At 40.7% G+C, this 14,440-nt stretch overlaps 1 protein-coding gene across 5 annotated transcripts in view; it reads right to left on the bottom strand.

Moving 5' to 3' along the window:
• The window catches only part of PPP2R5E (protein phosphatase 2 regulatory subunit B'epsilon), a 160,869-nt gene that overhangs the window by 116,888 nt on the left and 29,541 nt on the right, over positions 1-14,440 (bottom strand). Inside the window, exon 1 of one of the 5 annotated variants that reach the window (XM_086320358.1) lies at positions 5,104-5,123. The exons of the other annotated variants lie outside the window; for them this stretch is intronic. The gene's annotated coding sequence lies outside the window, so the exon portion shown is untranslated. Of the gene's footprint in view, positions 1-5,103; positions 5,124-14,440 lie in introns of those variants that run through there. 5 annotated transcript variants of the gene reach the window in all.

The following is a 14,440-nucleotide window of genomic DNA, read 5'->3' as shown; positions in this document are numbered from 1 at the left end:
GAAAAATACTAGTACAATACATTTATGCCCAAGGCCTATTTATTTAGCCTGTAGCTTAGGGGTTTGCATAGATGACTGAACCCCTTACAATTACTACATATCCCTCATCTTTTGAAGGCCACATTTGGTGAACCACTGGCAGAGAACAGGAAACACAAAACTGCCTAGGTACAAACAGCAGACAGCTCTTTAAGTATCTGGAATCTGAAGTGACAGTTTATTGTATGTCAGGCATGAATACGCTATTTCCCTCTAAAATTACAATTCCGAATTTAAATTAAAAATTAGTCACAAAAATCATTTACTTCATAGGCAATTTTTAAGAAATGCAATTACTCATAAAAAGGCCTCAGGATACTCTAGAACATGGGATATGCCAGCTTCCATTTCCACCACCGAAGAGAAGGTTGATTTTAGTCCTGAGCTATGCTGCTCAGCCAGACCATCTCTAACTAAAATCTTAACAAGACTTTGCTACTGAGAGAGACAAACACATTGCAGAAATGCATAAATACAAGTCATAAAACAACCACCTCACTATGAAACTAGAAGAAAGGTGGCAGCAATTACAAGAATGGGGAAAGAGCAGTAACAACACACATTTAGTCATTCCTCTGCCCTATCCTTCCCTTATAGTGCACAGGGAATTGATCAATGTTTGCTAGCATCTTGTCTGTTACTAAATAAACCAAAGAATTTTCCCTCTGGATAAGCCCCAAGAGACCATCTATTCGGGACCCACTGTATCATTTTACAAATGAGAAAACCCAAAGAACATTAAGTGGCATGTTCCAGGTCATTCAGCCGACTGATACAGCAAGTGGTAGCCCCAGAACTTCTGGTTCCTAGCCTAACCTCTCTAGTGTCTTATCTGGTATTTTACAATCCCTCTTGAATGTCCTAATCTAGATGTGATTTGCATTTATGCTGACAATTATTTTGACAAAGATAATTACTTTAAACAGACATTTCTCACGCTTCATTTTACTATCCTACAAATCATTTCAACTGAGCCTCAGAGTTTACCCATCTATGGAAGTGGTGGTGGTGGTGGATATGCTTTTTGGGCACTGTGAATTTTTCTTATAGGAACATATCTCCTCTTGGATTTTGGAAGTCTATGAAAAATAACTGTGTCCAAAAAATCAATTTCAAACACAACTTTCCAAGAAACAAACTTCCTTTAATGAAGTCCAACTTGGTTTTCAGAAACCAATGCCTTAGATTTACTTTACTTTAAAATCAGATGGGTGCATCATCTCCCATTCAAATAAACACATCAAGGTACCAAATGAAGAGGCATAATTACACTGCAAAATGTTGCAGGTTTTTTATGTTTGGGGGGGTTGTTTGGTATTTTTTTTAACCAACTAAGCCTTTGTGACAGGAAATAGTTTACAACTAAATTCTAAACTCTGGAGTTAAAACTGACCTGAATGACTTTTATACACTTTAAGGTAAGTCGTTAACAACACATAAACAATAAATACTAATACAGAAGACTGCAAAATGAATTAATTAGAAATATGACAGATCATACCACAATAACAACAGCTAAAATTTATAGAGTATTTACTGGGGACAGGTACAATTTTAAGTACCTTCCACGCATTAACTCATTTAATTCTTAAAACCCTGTATGTATGTACTATAATTACCTTTTATTTTACAAACTAAAAAATCAAGGCAGAGACGAATTACATGACAAGTTCACGGTTAGGTTCTAGTAAGGGACTTAAAATCAGGAAGTGAAGCTCTGGAATCTGTATAGAAAATGCTAACAAGATACAAAGATGGTAGAAAATGTACATGAAATGTCCAGAATATCTAGACAAATCTAGAAGAGACAGAAAGTAGATTAGTGGCTGCCTGGGGCTTGGGGAAAGGGGTAGAAAGAAGAAAGGAAAGTGACTGCTAATGGATATAGGGTTATTTTTGAGGTGATAAAAATGTTCTAAAATTAGACTGTTGGTGATAGTTACACAAATCTGTGACTACACTAAATACTAGTGAATTGTATGGGTAAACTATATGGTGTGCATATCACAGTCAACCCACGGTATCCTCAGGGAATTGGTTTTTGGACACAAATCCCACCCACCTACCAAAATCCATGTGTGCTCAAATTCCTTATACAAAATGGCATAGCCTTTGCATATAACCTATGCACCTCCTCCCTTATACTTTAAATCACCTCTAGATCACTTATAATAAAATGTAAATGGCTATATGAATAGTTGTAAATACAATGTAAATGCTATGTAAACAGCTGCCAGCATGAAGTAAATTCAAGTTTTGCCTTTTGGAGCTTTCTGGAATTTTTTCTTTTTCCTGGATATTTTCAATCCACAGTTGGTTGAATCTGCAGTTTTGGAACCTTAGGTTTATCTCAATAAACTGTTATCTCAATAAAGCTGTTTTAAAAAAAGAAAAAGATGAGACTTTCCTAATGGAGCAATTGATAGGAATCCACCTGCCAATGCAGGGAACACGGGTTCGATTCCTGGTCCAGGAAGATTACACATGCCGTGGGGCAACTAAGCCCCCCTGCTCCACAACTACTGAATCTGAGCTCTCGGGCCCAAAAACCACAGCTACTAAGCCCAATCACCCTAGAGCCTCTGCTCCACAACGAGAAGCGATTACAGCAAGAACCCCATGTACCACAAGGAAGAGTAGTTCCCACTCACCACAATTAAAGAAAGCCCATGCACAGCAACAAAGACCCCGCACAGCCAAAATAAATAAAATGAAAAGACGGTGGTGAAATATATTCAAAACTGAACCATATTCAGTAGAAAAAACTGGAGATGATGGTTATATAAATTGCTAGTATTAGGGAAAGCAATTTGAATTCTCTACTTTTGCAACTTTAAATCTAAAATTATTTTAGGTTCTGTTTTGTTTTTAGTTCTTTTTGTTTTTAATGGAAACATCAACATATTATAAAGTAGAGGGTACCACAGCTAGAGGCAAAAGGGCCTGCCTCCTAACACCTGTAACTTCCCTTATCTAAATAATAATAATCCTCATCTTCCTCACTCTCTCACATGCCATGAAGACCAAATGAAATGTGATGTAAGGACAGAGAGCCAGGACAACAGCAGAGATGACCACTGGAGCAGACTCCAATAGATGAGTTAACTGTGACTCAAAAGGGTTACGCTCTTGCTAAGGGTCATGCACAGGGCAAAAACAGCAAACCTCCAAAGCCTGTTCTCTTCCACTACCCCAGACTCCTTCTATGAACACAAGAAATCTTTGTACTGGCATTAGTCAGCAGTTAACCTGGATTCCTTCTGCCAGGAAGATGGGAGGGTAAGAAGGGAACTGGAGAAATGTACACATTAAGTCATAAACCATGATCCTCCAAAAGGCAGAGAAGCTGAGCGCCAGCACTCTTTTTCCTCAAACTACAAGCAAAATGTTCTGGCTCAGCTTCCAATATTAAAAAAAAAAAAAAAAAAAGTCAGTGGTTCCCAAAATGGGTAGGCTATTGAAGCAGAAGACAATGACCTAATATCCCAGTAGCACTGCTTTATATTCTTTGTATTTCAGTCTTGTTGCTCAATAAGCACTGAACTAACCAAGAGACATAATACTAATTGGCTAAGTCAATTTCTTGATGTGACTTGAAAAAAAGGCAAATTAACAAATTACTCATAGTTGTGGATACGACAGAATTAGCCCTTACCCCCAAAAATGGGGGATCAATTTAAAAATAAATTCAGAATGATTTGTAAGACCATGAGCCCATATAAATAGTCACCCCCCACCACCCCCGACCAAAAGCTTGAAGAACATAACAACAAAATGTTTGATATTGTAACCATCTCTGGAGCTGAGAGTAGGGGTGATTATTTTTATGTCCTTCTATAATGTTCATCTGTATTTTCTATAATGATATATGTGTGACTTATATAACTGAAAATGTTGCCATTTTTGTTCTTTTTTATTTTTCAGAAGACCAAAAAACACATTCAACTATTCACATAAGAATAATCTGTATATTTTGAAGGTAGTGGAGGGGTAGATTTGGAAAAACTTAGCTCAAGGCTTCTAACTGGAATCATTACATAAAAATAATCTTTAGCAACTGTATATTTTATAAGACAATATTCAATCAATAGTTCTTTAATTTTAATAGCTATTAAAACATTACTCATCACATATTAAATTATAATGAAAATGAAGCAATGGTGGCAAAAGAACTCTAAAACTAAAAAAGAACATTCATCAAATTTAAGATTGTGACTAATCCTAAATCATTTGTTAGTACAATTATTTCCTAAATAAAAGATAAAACAATACCACCATATTTTTGCTGTATGAAATTGATAAAAACATTAGAAGAAATAGGCTGAACATAAATAGTTAACTAGGTACTATGGAGAACATAAAAATCTAAGATTATTCCTACTTTCAAGGAACTGAAAATATTAATAAGAGAAATGAGCTATTTTTTGCATTAAAACACTATACATTATGCAGTGAGTGTAAAATCTGCAAAGCTCTATGTGGGAGCCCTGCAAAGTATGCTAGTAAGGCAGTCCAGTATATGGGAATGGTCCAATAAGCAATACACACCGTACATCAAGAATTACATACTCAAGGAGCTTGGGCAAGATAGCAGAGTAGGAAGAGCCTGATTTCACCTCCTCTCACAGGCACACCAAAATTACAACTATTTACAGAGCAACTACTGATGAGAAAGACCAGAATCTAGCAGAAAAGATCATCTACAAGTGACAATGCAAATAAGAAGGAGGGGCAGAGTAGCAGTATAGTCAAAACTCATATAGTCAGAACCCACACCTCCGGTGGGCAGCACACAAGCAGGATGATAATTACAGCTGCAGAGGTTCTCCACAGGGAGCAACAGGTCTGAGTTCCCACATCAGGCTCCCCAGCCTCAGGGATCCTGCACCAGGAAGACAAGCCTCCAGAATGTTTGGCTTTGAATACCAGCAGGACTTACTTTCCTGAGACCCAGAGAGCAACAGGAAACAGGGGCTCCACTTTTAAAGAGCACAAACAAAAACCTCACACACTCTGAACCCAAGGCAGAGGCAGTGATGTGAAAGCAGCCTGGGTCAAACCCACCTGTTGATCTTGGAGAACCTCCCAGAGACACAGGAGGCAACTGGAGTCCCCCTGGGGATATAAGACACTGGCGGCAGTCATCACTTAGCTCATTCTACTGTGTGGACACTGGTGCTGGCAAGCAACATTTTGGAATTCTCCCACTAGCTTAGTAGCACTAGGGACCTAGCCCCGCCTACCAGACTGTCAGCACCAGTACTGAGCCAAGCAATTGGATGGGCAGGGATGCAGCCCCACCCACCAGTAGGCAGGCTGCCTTAAATCCCCCTGAAACCACAGCCCTGAACATGGGCCCTGTTCACCAGAGGGTCCAGGACCCAGCTTACGCACCGGTGGACCAGGCATCAGCCTCAAATCCCACTGGGCCTCAGCCCCACCCATCAGTAACACACCAATTCTGCAACCACCAGGTCTTATAGTCAGAGACTCTGGGACCTGGCTCTGCCTACCAGAAGGCCAGCATTAGACCAGGAACCAAGCTCACACATCAGTGGGCAGGCACAAGCCCAACACCACCACAGTCCCACAGCCTGCCGTATCAGGACCCATCCAACATGCCAGCGGGCTGGCAAAAACCCTAGGACCGCCAAAGCCCTGATCTTGCCCACCATTAGGCCAACACCAGCTCTGGGAAAACCTTAGGTCCATCAGCCAGCGGCCACACCCACTAGTGGGTTAACACCAGCTAACGTCAGCTTCAGGACCCTTAAGGCCCTGCGGCCAGGGACCTTGGAACCTGGACCCACCTACCAGCGAGCAAACACTAGCTCTGAAATATCTTCAACTCCTCAGCCAGTCATGCCAGGATCCTCCATACTCACCGAAAGGCCAGCACTAACTTTGGAACACCCAGAAACCTGCAGTCAGCCATGACAAGAACTGGCCCACCCACCAGCAGGCCAACACTGGATTCAGGAACCCTGGTCCTATAACCCCTCACCCCAGAACCCAGCTCTGCCTTCCAGTGAGCCAGCACTAGTTGTAAGAACCCCTGGAGTTCCATAGCCAGCTACCTTGTGACCTGGTCCCACCCACCAACCAATGGCCATCAAGGCTCCACATAAGGTAAGGCCTGACAACCAACCAGATTGCCCATAGTAGTCAGCCCACCACAAAAGAAGGACCCATGCAGCCTACATAGGGGATACTCCTAAAGCATACAGCCCGGTAACCAGAGGGAAGTGAGTTGCTGACATGCACAGGACATCTCTTACAAAAGACCACTTCTCCAAGGTCAGGAAACATAATCAACCTAGCAGATACATAGAAATAAAAACAGCAAATCAGACAAAACGAGATGACAGAGGAACATGTTGCACATGAAGAAACAAGATAAACCCCCCACAGAACTAATTAAAAAGTGGAGACAGGCAATCTACACAGTAGAGTTCAAGGCAATGATGGTAAAGATAATCAAAGAACCCTGGAGAAGAATGGATGAACAGAGTTAGAAAATATAAAGAAGAGCCAAAAATAGATGAAGAATACAACAAATGAATTTTTCTTAAAAAAAAAAAAAAAAAAACTAGAAAGAATCAACAGTAGATTAAATGATACAGAGAAATGAACCAGCAAGCTGGAAGATAAGAGCAGTGGAACTGAAGCTGAACAACGACAAAAGAAAATAAAAAGAAATGAAAACAGTTTAAGAGACCTCTGAGACAACATCAAGGGTACTAACACTCACATTACAGGGGTCCCAGAAGGAGAAGAGAGAAAGGGACAGAAAATATATCCTTATTTGAAGACACAATACCTGAAAACTTCCCTAACCTGGAAAGAATGCCCCAAAATGGATCGATCCAAAGAAGACCACACCAAGATACACTGTAATTAAAAAGGCAAAAATTAAAGATAAAGAGAATAATAAAAAGCGGCAAGGGAAAAGCAACAACTTACATACAAGGGAATTCCCAAAGGCTATCAGCTGACTTCTCAGCAGAAATTCTGCAGGCCAGAGGGAGTGGCATGATATATGCAAAAAGCTGAAAGGGAAAAATTTACAACCAAGAAATTTCATTCAGATTTGATGGAGAGATCAAAAGTTCTACAGATAAGCAAAAGCTGAAAGAGTTCAGCACCACCAAACCAGCTTTACAAGAAATGTCAAAGGGAAGTCTCTAAGCAAAAACGAAAAGGCCACAACTAGAAACATGAAAGGTACAAGAGGAAAAAGCTCACTGGTAATGGCAAAACCGCAGTAACTGCAGCAAATCAACCACATACACAGTCAGTAGGAAGACTAAAATACAAAAGTAGTGTGAAAGCACAAAAGACCGAGTAGCCAAGCAATCCTAAGAACAGAGCTGAAGGTATCACATTACTTGACTTCAGACTATACTATACAAAGTTACAGTAATCAAAAAGGTATGGTACTGGCACAGAAACACACACACAGATCAAGGGAAGAGAATAGAGAGCCTGGAAAGAAACCCACTCACTTATGGTCAATCTACGACAAAGAAGGCAAGAATATGCAACAGCGAAAACTCTTTAATAAGTAGTACTGGGAAAACTGAACAGCTACATGTAAAATAATGAAATTAGAACATTTTCTCATACCAGATACAAAAATAAACTCAGAACAGATTAAACATCTAAAATGTAAGACTAGAATTCATAAAACTCCTGGAAGAAAACATAGGATGAATACTCTGACGTAAAACATAGTAATATCTTTTTGGATCTGTCTCCTAAGGCAAAGGAAACAAAGCCCAAAATAAACAAATGAGACCACTTTGCAAAACCTTTTAAACTTAAGAGGTTTTGCAAAGTGAAGGAAACCATCAACCAATCAAAAAGATGACCTACGGAATGGAGAAAGTATCTGCAAATGATACAACAATCATAGTCTCTATCCTCTTAGGTATTAAATAATGAACCAGTGAGAACTGCATGAGGGCTCTGAAAGCCCTTATTAAAAGCAGAATGCAAGGAAAAAATATTGGGAGAACCCCAATACAACTCAAACAAGCAAACAAAAAGATTCTACTTTACTAAGAAGGGCATTGCCCTGTTTTTAAAAGCAAAACAAAACAGAAAAACTCTTTGAAGTTCTGATTTAGCATGCAATACCAAAGTCACATGCCAGGATCCTGAGTCCAAGCTTTGAATACAAGTTCATCACTAGGAAATGAAATCTGGGTAAAAAACCCAGGAGTTTAAGTTATTTCCAATTTTTTCTTCCAAATAAAACTCAACTACAGGTATAGATTATTCCTATCACATTACCTACCTTACTACATGTGAGACCTGGACACCATTGTATAGATTATAAACTTCAAAGTTCTGATTTATCCAAACAGCTCATGTGTTTTCTTGGCAAGTAGAATTTTTCTTGGCAATCAATCAAAAGAACCCTATCCAAGAAGTCAATCAGGTAATTCTTGCAAACTATTTATTCAGCGTATTAAGATGACTGAGGGAATGAAATACAAACTTACCGTCTAATCAGGGAGAGCAAACCAACACCCATGAAAAGCAACAACAACCGGTGCAATGTCAGAGCTTTGCATGTATTATTCACACGTTATCCCCAGGACATAGTATAAAATATATGCCCAATAAATGCAGTTAAACAGATGCTGTTTTAGTCATCTTGGTCACTACAGCATCTAGCACGTTCCCAGGAGAAGGTCTATTGAATGAATGAACGACAGGGTGCAGTACACATAAATATGTCTTGCATGACTTAGGATAAGAAGACAGAGATGACTGAGGACTAATCAAGAAATATTTCACAGGCAAGACAAAGTCTTGAACCATGAAATCTCAGAACTACAAGAGATCTTATTATAGCATTAGCAGGATCACATAATCTAGTTACTCCCAAGGAAGTTTCTAAAGAAGCCAAAAGCAGCTTTACACCCCGCTAAGGTTAAAAAGATAATTAAACTCGGTAGTAACTACTTTAGAATTGAGGAAATCCGCATAAACGGTGGGGATTACAGAACCCTAATAATAACCACCTATCTGCTCAAGTACTCTTCCCACTCACTCCCTTCCCCACACTCAAAAGACTAGGCAAGGGAGGCTGGGTCCACGGAGCTGGCGTGTCTCCAAACAGTCTCTGTCAAAGTCTGGAGGAGTATCTTTGGCTGAGAATTTAACTCCTCACATCCTTTTACACCAGCTTTACAATCATTCTATAACCTGGTTCATAAAAGCTGAGAATCAACAGTCTATATCCCCTCTTACACTTTACAGAGTTCCCCAGAGAAACTCGTCCCTTCACAGGCAACATTTCCCGACCACCTTAAGCTATCCTGCTGCCCTTGGCAGAAACTCAGCTTGGAGCATAGAGGACATAGTCCCTGCTTCCCAAGGGATCACTGGGTGGGACAGAAAAGTATCACAAAGTACAAAACTGTGTGGGGATACCATGACAGACATAAAAAAAGTATATGCTCTAGAAGTCTGAAAGAGGAAATTACAATTTTGAATGAAGTCTGGTAAGGCTTTCAAGAAAAGGTAATGTTTCATTCATTCATTTATTCAACAATTATTTATTAAGTATGTACTGTGTACCAGGCACTGCATGGGCACAACAATGAACATTTGCTGAGGATCTTGAAAGACTAAAGTAGGGAGTTTACTAAACAAAGAGGAATATGGGATGGAGAAAGATTTCTCAGTCACGAAAAAAGCACACAGAGTCATGAAGTAGGAAAAGGGTACGACAGACTGAGACGCAGGTGAGAATATTCAGCATAGATTTAAACATTGATGAGGTATTCAGCATACCCAGAAAGATGTGTGCTAAAGAACAGAGGACCAACTTTAAATAAATGTCTTAAATATTTAGATTTTATCCTTTATGGACAATAATAAACAGACATTTGTGAAGAGGGAACTTACATGATCACCGTGGAATTTTTAGAAAAAGATCTCTTTTGTGGAGGACAGACTGGTGTCAGCAGAGCAAACAGACAGTGACTTGCCCACTGTCAACCAGTTCATTATTGGTAAAATGGACTAAAACCCAGGTTCTCTTGTTCCTATCCCAACAAGCTTGGGATTATAAAGCAGGAAGAAAAGCACAAGCAGTGAAAGAGAAAAATAAATAAGTGGGACTTCATCAAGACAAAAACTTTTCTGCTTCAAAGGACACCATCAAAAAAGTGAAAGACAAGCCACAACAAGAAAAAATATTTGATAAGAAACTTGTGCTCAAAATATTACAGCAAGTCTCACAACTCAATAACCAAAGAAACAAAAATAGGCAAATGATTTGAACAAAAATGTCTCCAAAGAAGATATCAGATCAGATCAGTCGCTCAGTCGCGTCCGACTCTTTGCAACCCCATAAACTGCAGCACGCCAAGCCTCCCTGTTCATCACCAACTCCCGGAGTTCACTGAGACTCACATCCATCGAGTCAGCGATGCCATCCAGCCATCTCATCCTCTGTCGTCCCCTTCTCCTCCTGCCCCCAATCCCTCCCAGCATCAGAGTCTTTTCCAATGAGTCAACTCTTCGCAGTGGCCAAAGTACTGGAGTTTCAGCTTTAGCATCATTCCTTCCAAAGAAATCCCAGGGCTGATCTCCTTCAGAATGGACTGGTTGGATCTCCTTGCAGTCCAAGGGACTCTCAAGAGAGTTCTCCAACACCACAGTTTAAAAGCATCAATTCTTCGGCGTTCAGCCTTCTTCACAGTCCAACTCTCACATCCATACATGACCACAGGAAAAACCATAGCCTTGACCAGACAAATCTTTGTTGGCAAAGTAATGCCTCTGCTTTTGAATATGCTATCAAGGTTGGTCATAACTTTCCTTCCAAGGAGTAAGCGTCTTTTAAATGACCAATAAGCACATGAAAAGATGTTCAACATCACAAGCCATCAGACAAATGCCTATCACACCCAACAGGATGGGCCGAAACAAAAAGACAAAGAATAACAAGTGCTGGCAAGGATACAGAAGAATCAGATCCCTTATATATTACTAACAGAAATGCAAAATGGCACGCCCCTGTGAAGAAGTTTGGCGACTCCTCAAAAGTTAAACACAGAATTACTACGCCTAAAGTATTTACCCAAGAAAACTTAAGAACATGTCCTCACAAAAACATAACATTATCCATAAAAGCCAAAAAATGGGAACTCAAATGTTCATCAAGTGACAAACGGATAAGTAAAATGTGTTACAATGGAATATGATTGACCACAGAAAGGAATGAAGCAATGATACACGTCACATTATGAACTTTGGAAACCTGCTAAGTGAAAGCAGTCAGTCACAAAGGACCACATAATGTATGATTCCACTTACATGAATAGAAAAAGCAAATCTATGCACAGAAAATAGATTACGGTTGCCGAGGATTAGGGGTGGCAGGGGTGGGGGCAAGGAGAATGAGTAACTGATAATAGGCACAGATTCTTTTAGGAGGAACAAAAATTTCCAAAACTAGAGGGTGGCAACGGTTGCACAACTCTGTGAATGTACTAAACACTGAACTGAACACTGTAAATGGGAGAATTGTACAATATCTAAATTATGTCTCCAAAAAGTTGCTTGAAAAAAGCAGTAAGAAAGAGGTTGGATATTTTAAGCCAAGGGAACAGGAAAAAAAGATGGGGAAGCAGTAAGCACTAGAGCATGGTCAATGAACTTTCAAAGACCCCGAGAAAAGAATTTGGGGCCTACAAGGTCTGGAAGGAGAGTAACGAAGGCCTGCCTACTGAGGGTGAAGCCCTCCTACAGCCCCTTGGTCCTCACATTCCAAATGCCCTATTTGTTAATTACCTTGCTCCTGGATTGATCCAAGGAGGGCAGTGCGAGTGTCTTCCAGAAGCCACAGGATAAACATGGCACGTCTCCCTGGAACCATAAACTTTACTAAAAACACCAATTTTGAGAATTAAAAGAAGCGAAGATCCTATGCAATGCAAAAATCTCTGAATTTTTAAAGTAAAAAACAAAACTTCAAAGAAATTGCAGGATTGTGGCAAGGGTAATTCTCTTATGGCTAGGCACCTGAGTGGACACACTCGAGCATTATCCTTACACCATTTGTCTCATGCCAATAGGAGAGCCTTAGTTTGTATCATCCCTCCTAGTAGAGGCCTTGCTTGCTGCTGCTGCTAAGTCGCTTCAGTCGTGTCCGACTCTGTGCGACCCCAGAGATGGCAGCCCACCAGGCTCCCCTGTCCCTGGGATTCTCCAGGCAAGAACACTGGAGTGGGTTGCCATTTGCCTTGCTTGAGTGGCTCCTAAATGTCTTTGGAATCCAATGCAACTGCCAGATTGAAGCCTGCAAGTCCTTACTCCACTCCCTGCCTTCCCACCCCTGTCCCCTACACACCCCGCACACACCAGTGTTCTCCTCCTGCTCTATAGCTCTGTCCCCACTATCATGCACATGTTCTTCTCTCTTCACACAACCTCACACTCCTCTCTTCAGAGCCACTTTGCACACATCAAAGGCCCTGCCCATTCCTTGCTAAACCACTGGCTACCCACCCCAGCCACAGGCCTTGTGAATGCTAAGACACCCCCTGCCCTCTCCCTGTCACCCCTCACCCTGTCCCTCTCACAGACTAACTGCACATATTCAATATTTTCATAGGGCCCTGAACGTCATAAAAGACTATACCCTGCTGCCCATTTCTAAATCCTTCTGATACCATCACTTGTCTAGATACTTGAGAAAGTATGCCTTCTCTATAAATTAGCTAGTACTTCATGAGTATATATTATGTGCCTTCTCTAGTATTAAGTCTTTTGCATATATTAACTTCATTTATTCCTTACAAGTCTAAAATACAAGTTCTATGTGCACCCTCCTTTTTATCACAAAGGAAACTGAGATGTAGATTATTAGATTAGTGATCACTCCAATGTGTGCGTATGTGCTAAGTCGCTTCAGTTGTGTCCGATTCTGTGCGACCCTATGGACTGTAGCCCATCAGGCTCCTCTGTCCGTGGAGATTCTCCGGGCAAGAGTACTGGAGTGGGTTGCCATGCCCTCCTCCAGGAAATCTTTCCGACCCAGGGATTGAACGCACGTCTCTTAGGTCTCCTGCATTGGCAGGTGGGTTCTTTACCACTAGCGCCACCTGGGAAGCCCAAGATCACTCCAACAGTAAATGGCAAAAACTAGACTAAAACTGTAGCCTGTCTCCAAAGTGCATGTTCTTAATCCTGGCCATTCCATTATAAGAAGCCACAATGAAGAAAAGGCCCCAGTCCCTACTGCCATTATGAGCACTCTCTTTCCACTAAATTATTTAAAACCCCATCTTGTTTTGCTTGCCAGCTTCCTAACTCAATCAGCTTTGGAGCAACAGAAATTAATATGTACCCACCCACCTTCTAGGATGGGAGAAGATGTTTCCACAGAGGATTACCTGAATGGCCAGAAAGAAAGAAGGTGAAGCAGTGAAACCTCCTGTCTCAACTTTTCCTCTTCCACATTCCCATTTTAAACTCGAAGATTGTGATTACAATCAAATACAAGTCAGTCCATACCTGCACATTTTCAGGTCTTCATAAATTAAGAACGCTCTATATAAAAATCAATGATATTTTCAAATCAAAGCTTTCAGGAAATTTATGAGTCCTCGGGTTCTTTAGGTCAGCCTTCAAATTCTGAGTCAAATAACTCTCACAAAGACTTTGCTGCTTACCATTCTTAGCTTATTCTGTAGCCCTGTTGTGAATGGTAAATATTTCCATTACTGTTGTTCACACAGCTCATTATGTCTCAGTTATATATTAGTGTATCATACGCACTATAATTTAAGAATCATATAATTGTTTTTATTTTTAAGTATTCTGTAATTCAGAGGTTTCACTAAGCCAGATGCCCTTCCTCCTACTCAGCCCCATCCCATCTCATTATTCCAAATTAGAGGTTTGACTCTATGTTACAAACAAATACCTGTAGATGGTAAACTCCTGCAGAACTCAGATTCAAAGCCTAGAGGTGGCTATAGGAAAGCCATTTGAGAGACAAATTACACTTGAAGCAACCCTATGCCTGGGTCAGCTAAAGTGCAGAGGAAGTGTGGCTCAGTAGGACCTGAATTTGGTACACAGGCCTACCAAAAGGGGGCTTGGGGACTGAAGGAGTTTCCAGCGTACAAGAAGAAGGGATTATCTGGACAAGAAAATGGCAACCCACTCCAATATTCTTGCCTGGGAAATCCCATGGACTGGGGAGGCCAGGCCATGGGGTCACAAAGAGTGGGACACGACTGAGCACACACACACGCTCTCTATACATTTCTACTGAACTTTACAGGCTCCTCAAACTCCTTAGGTCCAAAACAGAATACAACTCTCCCCAAACCTCTTTCTTGTTTTGTATCCCTCCCAGCTTGGGACTTTG

Source organism: Bos grunniens, chromosome 10 (assembly GCF_055505025.1).
Source record: "Bos grunniens cultivar Pamir isolate PY7600 chromosome 10, Bosgru_T2T1.0, whole genome shotgun sequence".
Lineage (NCBI taxonomy): Eukaryota > Metazoa > Chordata > Mammalia > Artiodactyla > Bovidae > Bos > Bos grunniens.
The sequence above is the reverse complement of the archived record's forward strand: the minus strand, read 5'-3'. Positions and strand labels throughout refer to the sequence as shown.